Raw genomic sequence first — 7,680 nt, forward strand, 5'->3', positions numbered from 1 at the left:
TTTAAATGCAAAACTCCAGTTTATAAAATTTTTTTTTCGTATATGGCTTAGATAAATGTACATTTTGTATATGTTTTTTTTTTCTAGAGAGATTATTGTTTTAGGCGCATTGCACGTCGTAATTGTCGACGTATGAGATCAAAATTAAAGATTAATGATAAAGAAATGTCTTAATTTGTATTTACTTAAGGGGTCTTTGGACTTTGAACTCTGACATGTTTGCATAAATCGAATTATTTTATATTGGAAATTCACAATTACCTATAAATTATTCGATCTATCATTTAGATTTCCTTAAAAAAAATCAATTTAGAATTATAACATTGTGATAGACGGGTTGACGGGTCAAGTGACGTTAATGAAGAGGTTATAAAATAACTTTCATTAAATAGTCAAAAGGAAGGGTCTAAAATGAATGTCCGTCTGACGGGTGGCAAAATCACGGTAAAAACTTGAAAATTGATTCCACTTCACTTCTTATAGAAATATGAAAATACATGTACATATACAAAACAATAACTAAGTAATTCAGTTCTCTGCAAACAACTTAGTACTACAAAATTGTGTCTGAAGAAAAATCTGACGAATCAATGTAATGATGTAGTGATTATCATCAACTCTTATTAAATACATACACTGTAAACAGCAGATATGAATCCTGCTGAAGAAAATAGCCACCAAATAAGCTGTGCTGTTTCTTTCTATATACATTATATTTTTGCGTAACTTTCTATATACAGATGTGTACTTTGAAGAAAACCGTGCAATCATCTCCCACATGAATCAACCAAGTCATGAGCGATAGCTTATCCTAAATGTTTATTTCTTGAACAATCCATATAAGTTTTACCTAAACAATGCAATACCAGGACTTGCTTTGTCATTGTTTCTGTTCCTGAATTTAAAAATATAGAATATTTGCATGCACAAAATCATCTCTTGTCTGATTTTAATTATAACTGCTACTAAAACTTTTATTTTCTAACCAGCTCTATGATTTATCATATATTCGATTTTTTTAATGTACATTGGCTAAGGTTCGCAGAAAGTAAGCCGATATACAGTAATAAAAGACGGCAGAGTGATAATAAAATAAATTTAAAATCTTTAGAGAAAAACTTAGAAGACAATTTCGATTTAACTAAACAAAAGTTATTTTCAATTCGAAAATAAATCTTCCATCAGAATAAAATATTACATATGAATTAGTTAAATTAACAAAATTATACATAATGCACTGGTCCATGCTCCCAGTTTTTAGTGGAGTCCGAGTTGCTCTTAAGTCAATAAGAAACTCGGACTCCACTAAAAATGGAAGCATGATTCCGTTGTATCGGTAAAGTAGGGATCCTCTACTTTTCTAGAAACACCGACAAAGAATGTGACACGTTGGTGGTATGTTGTTGAACAGTCGCCGTTGGTCTTGGTATTCTCCAAATGGGCTTAAGTCGATCACTTCAATACATTGGTACATATCTTCTTTTTCTCTATCATTCTTATTGTCTACCTACAATGTCAAAACAGTTTTGATTATATCGAGATTTCAATATCGCTATTTTTTTCTATATATATATCTAGTTACTTTATGTTCTTTGCTGTGTATGCCTGTTTCCTATGTCTGGCCTTTGTCCCTGGATTACATTCTTTTGATCTCCGCTAGAATCTTAAATCCCTTGTTTACTCTTTCCCCGCTTGTTTCCTCCCTTTTTAATCAAAAAGATTATTTTTAACTTCTTTATTTGCTTGTTTTTCTTTGTTTTGTGTGTTTTTTGTTCTGTTGATATTATCTTTTATCATATATGTTTAATGCCTTGCTTGTTTCTTTTGATTCTCGTATTTGAAAACTGTTTTGATTTTTAACTGCATACATAGAACTATCGGGAAACATACCAGATCTTGCATATTGCATTAACGTTCATTTTCTGCTCAATACTTACGTGCTTGATTTGGTTTTTAATAGAAAATATAATCCGAGTTATTGCAAAGCTGCTAGCACATGATGCCACAACCACTGACAACCCAGTCAAAACCATACCTACAATATTATACATCAGTTTATGTAATATTCGCAGATTTTTGTAAATTTATAGAAAAAAAAAAACATTGCCTTTAACATTGCAGTTTCATTCGATTTGCACGTTTTAAACGGCATTTGATTTTTCAATTTTGAAATGTTGTTCGTGCATCAGTACGTATATGTACGTATCTTTACATATTAAAACGCATATTTGCGTTTCATTGGAAGGTACTACATATTAATAAAAAAAAGGGTACTTGTTAAGACGAAAATTTAACCACGAACAATTTTTACTCTTATTGAAAATGCTTGGTGTTTTTTTTTGTTGATGTGTGTGCATGTGTGTTTGTGTATACGATTTTTTTTCATAGATTTTTAATTGATTTTGCTTTATATTGTTGTCTACTTTATGTTGGTAAAACATTTCTGTCGTCTTCCTGTACTGTTTTCAAGACGTATCCATGTGATTGGATTCTAATGACTCTGCTTTTGAAATTGTCTTTCTGTTTAATTCCTTCTGATGTTTTCTTTTTGTCAGTATTCGTAATTTGTTATTACTTTACACGAAGGTAATACGCCATTTTAATTATATATACTCGACGCCACATACAGCACATTTTCGATTTGAAGCTCTATTTTTTAAACTGTCGGGACTTACCGCTAGAGTTGTCTCTCTTTTATCTAATCTTAAGATAGTTCGCATATATGCATGACGTGATAGTTCTAACGAGTCGTTTATTGGCTGAAATCGTGCGTAACAAATCCTTACGGGAAAATCCTATACTAATATCCGCCATGTTGGTTTCTACGGGACGATTTGTTTACAGACGAAGTTCGTAAGTTCCCGTTGAACTCCGGTGACAATCGTCTGCTTGATCAACTTCTCGGTGTTGTACGATGTTCACGTAGAATAAATCCGAGATATCCGAATAAGCGCCGAAATGCATTCTGGGTTCTTCGGTTTTCGGACAAACCATTTAAACGTAAACAACATCTCCTAGCAACCCGATCACTGTAAACATGGCCGACTTTTGATAATGTAAATATTGGGAACGAAAATTAAAATCTCACCGGAATTTAACGATTCAATGTTTTGGGAGAAGCCGTTTGGCTAAACGAATGAGCAAGTCATTTAAGACAATTTAAACGAGGTAGGTGTCAGTAAAGTCGTAGAAAATATTTTTATTCAAATTTTAACAGTATCTTATTTATGTGACGCCGAGTATAGTACTTTAGCATAGATTATATTTAGTTGCTTCAAAGAATCTACAAATTCTCTCTATGCATCCAAAAGGTTTGATTATTTTGATTTATTCAGACAATTCATTAGTTTTAGGTCTCAATCAACTCATGATAAAATATTAGCGAAATACAACTAAACCTGATGGTGTCATTTTATTTTTTGCTGGTAAACCATCTAATGTTGCGGCATCACCGATTAAGGAATACGAAGTCAGTATCGAAGTGGCATTGGTTACATCGCCTTGAGAAACAGGAAAGTAGTACTAATGATAAAAATTAATTAAATAAAGTTGAAATCTTGACATCGAACATTCGGGTCGTCTAAACTCTCAAATGGCCATTTCCGGAAGACCAGGCTAATCCTACAATAAGGTTGACACAACGCAATTTCTATTTTGGTTTCAATGAAATGTTTCTATCATACGATTTTTTTTAAATTGCAAATGGATAGCTAAGAAACCGATTTTAGACATCAATAATAAAACCACCATTTTTTGCTAAAATAAATAGTCACCTCGATTTTTTCATTGAATTTAACTGTTTCCAATTTAATTTGTTTCTTGCTTATCATTGCTGTCAATCGAAAACCAACATTCAAATTTGGGAAAATATGCATTTGTGGTATGGAATAGGAAAATGTTTTTTTTTTTTTTTTTTTTTTTTTTAGAAAAAACAAGATTTGTCTTGTGCCAACCACTATGTTTTTAGGCACCCGTTTAAGTGAATAAAAGTAAACTTTATACGTTTCAATAGATATACAACAATGGCCTTCACCCATAGCTCCTTTTTTTAAGTAACAGTCCATATAGGATTCAGATACTGCCTATGTTTGGAAGGATTCATGTTATAGAAGTAACCACAGAACAAGTGATGCTTTTCAATCAACATATGCCATATTTTTATGTAATAATAACCATTTCTGCATAGAGAGTAACATTTATGTAGAAGAAACACATATTCATCTCCCACTAAAATCAACCAAATCTAACCAAATCAAGCACAGTACCTCTTATATATTGCAAATTTATGAATAATCTTTATAATTTGTAGCTCAAAAGTGAAACAACCGAATGACAAATTAAATCTGGTTTTAGGATCAGAACCTTATACAAGAAAATGCAGTTAAATTCGGTGACTTTTCGACAATAATGAATCACCTTTTGTTTGATTTTTTTTATGACTGGTACTTATCAAACAGGAGGATATTTGATAATCATAATTTTGTTTAATTTTCATTAATTTTACCATGTTTAATGTTTAAGTTTAATGGCCTTATATCTGAACACCTCTGAAATTTGAAGATAAAAAAAATTAAACGATTTGAATTCATGAAGTACTCAAATGATAGAAGTGGAATTATAACAAATTCAGCTTTCCGTGGTCTTTAGTGTAAATCTGCTGTCATGTATCACATTAATCTGATGTAGATTTAAACCCTGTTCACGTTAATCAGACATGTTAGAGATAGTTAAACGAGTACAAGACAAACCTGTGGCTCCTTTTGTTGATCCAGTCTTAGGTAAAACACCACGGGTTGTGATTTGGAAATCATCTGACATATCAGTTACACGTATTTGAGGAATTTTAAAAATAGTAACTGACTGCTCACTTGTTGTAGTCACTTATTAAAAAAATAATGATCAATTTAAGTTCCAAACATGAATACGCAATAACTTAATAACAGTGCAACTTGTGTGTATAATTCGATAATGTTAATTGAACCTTGCAATACAAGGAAACAACAGCAACATATTTGAAAGTATATGTGAACATGCATAGAACTTATAAAATTTAATTGTGCATATTCAATAACTGTCGACAATTATTTCTAAAATTATTTGCAAATCATTCTTTCACCAAGCTTAAGGGACCATTCAATACCAAATAATTTTATATGTTTATACAGATAATCAGTATTTAATTGTAGCCTATGATTTTTTTTTAATTATAGCAGTTTCTATCTAGTGATTAGTTATTATTAAATCTATATAATATGCCGCATCAATCTGGGACTCCTATTTATTCCCAAAGACAATTGGTCCAAGATGTGATATACGTGGGTGTTATTGATACATATTTGGACCTGTCATCTAAAATAAATTATAACTTTCAAGTGTGATACATGTAAGCATATGAAAGTGATTAATAATAATAATATTGCGTAAAATTTCCATATTGGCTTAGTTATTGGTCCGAGATGTGCCATATTGGACTGAGGCGTAACTGAAGTCCAAATTGACTAAAATAAATGTGCAACGTGTGTGTATAATTCGATAATGTTAATTGAACCTTGCAATACAAGGAAAACGATAGCAACATATTTGAAAACTTATGTAAACATGCATAGAACTGATAAAACTAAATTGTGTCTATTTTTAAAATTATATGAAAACTATTCTTTTACCGAGGTTAAGGAACCTTTCAATACTATATAATTGTATGTGTTTATACAGACAATCGTTATTCAATTGTTGCCTATATTTGTTTTAGTTATATCAGTTTGTATCTAGTTAGCAGTAATTATCAAATCTATATAATATGCCGCATCAATCTGAGACTCCTATTTAATACCAAAGACCAATGGTCCGAGATGTGATATACGTGGGTGTTATTAATACATATTTGGATATTTCATCTACTGTAAATTATAACTTTCAAGTGTGATACATGTAAGCATATGAAAGTGATTAAAAAGTATTAATGCGTATAGCTTTCAACATTGAATTAATTATTGGTCCGAGACTTCCCATATTGGACTGAGGCGTAGCTAAAGTCCAAAATGACTATCCGAGGACGAATAACTCATCCAATATGGAAAACTTTACGTTAATATACCTTTATTGACTAACTAGTCTAATATGTCGTATTGGCCTCGGGCCATATTGCCCTTATCCAAACCAATATGATGTATTGGACGAGCAAAAGCCGTTTCGGAGGACAAAGTCCCGTACTGGACATATAAAAGCTGCATTCGACGGCGAAATTTTGTATTTTCTGTTATATTGACAGTTTTGTAATATACCCACTGCATCCAAAATTTTCAATTATAAAAGGCTATTGCAGAACCTCGAGATTGAGGACTTCAAAGCTAAACCACCTGACGGTTCTTGCAAAACTTCTCCATTCAAATATGGTCCTTCTGGTCACGTCATTACGGGAGATTTAACCATTATCGAAAACGAATCTCTACGTAATATACTTTCCAAAGGTCCCCAGTACCGTGAACCACGCTCCATAAATTGGAATTATAACTTTAAAGTTCTTATGGATGCCGTCGAGGACTATGCAAGAAAATGGATAAAACGAGAACAAGAAGACATTGATTCTCTGTCAGAGTGGTTAAAGGCCGTGAGGTCTTTAATTTTGAAACGAATGAAAGTTTTAAGTAGGTCAATGAGTGCCAAGACTACATCAGTTTTCAAAGACCCCGATGTAGCAAAAAGAGTGTCTACTATACATGAAAAATATGTTGTCGTACCAGCAGACAAAGCCCAAAACGTATTTGTGACTCTGGGTCTTAAACTTTGTGTTCTGTTTTATTGCTTCTGATAATTTCCTTTTTTTCGGTATTCGTAATTTGGTATTACTTAAAAGTATCTACGAGTTCTCTCTATTAACCAAAAGGCTTGACTGTATCATTTTAAGTAATTTACACAATTCATATAGTTAGTTTCAGGTCTCGATGAACGCATAATAAAATGTTAGCAAAATACAACCAAACCTGGTGATGTCATTATATGTTTTGCTGATAAATCATCTTTTGTTGCGTCATCAGTGATTAAAGAATACGAAGTTAGTATCGAAGTGGCATTGGAAACTTCGCCTTGAGAAACCAAAAAGAAAAATGGTATTAGTGATCAATATTAATAAGATAAAGTATTAATCTTGACATCGAACTGTCGTCTTAACCGGCTCATCTCAACTCGCAAATAGCCATGTACCGTGAACCACTCTCCATAAATTGGAATTATAACTTTAAAGTTCTTATGGATGCCGTCGAGGACTATGCAAGAAAATGGATAAAACGAGAACAAGAAGACATTGATTCTCTGTCAGAGTGGTTAAAGGCCGTGAGGTCTTTAATTTTGAAACGAATGAAAGTTTTAAGTAGGTCAATGAGTGCCAAGGCTACAGTTTTCTAAGACCCCGATTTAGCAAAAACATTGTCTACTATACATGAAAAATATGTTGTCGTACCAGCAGACAAAGCCCAAAACGACATTGTTTTTGTCTGCAAAACGTTTTATATCCAATGTTTATTATCAGAGGTAAACGTAGAAAATAATAGCAGTGATGAGACCTATACTGCTACCACTCTTTCCAAAGAAGAGATTGTTGAAAACCATAGGACGATGATTGTGATTTACCGTCTATGTACTGGATTCCTAAACTTCACGAGAATCCAAACAAACAACGTTTCA

The sequence above is a fragment of the Perna viridis genome, chromosome 9 (assembly GCF_037379345.1).
Source record: "Perna viridis isolate PV_CMFRI_1.1 ecotype Kerala chromosome 9, ASM3737934v1, whole genome shotgun sequence".
Taxonomy (NCBI): Eukaryota; Metazoa; Mollusca; class Bivalvia; order Mytilida; family Mytilidae; genus Perna; species Perna viridis.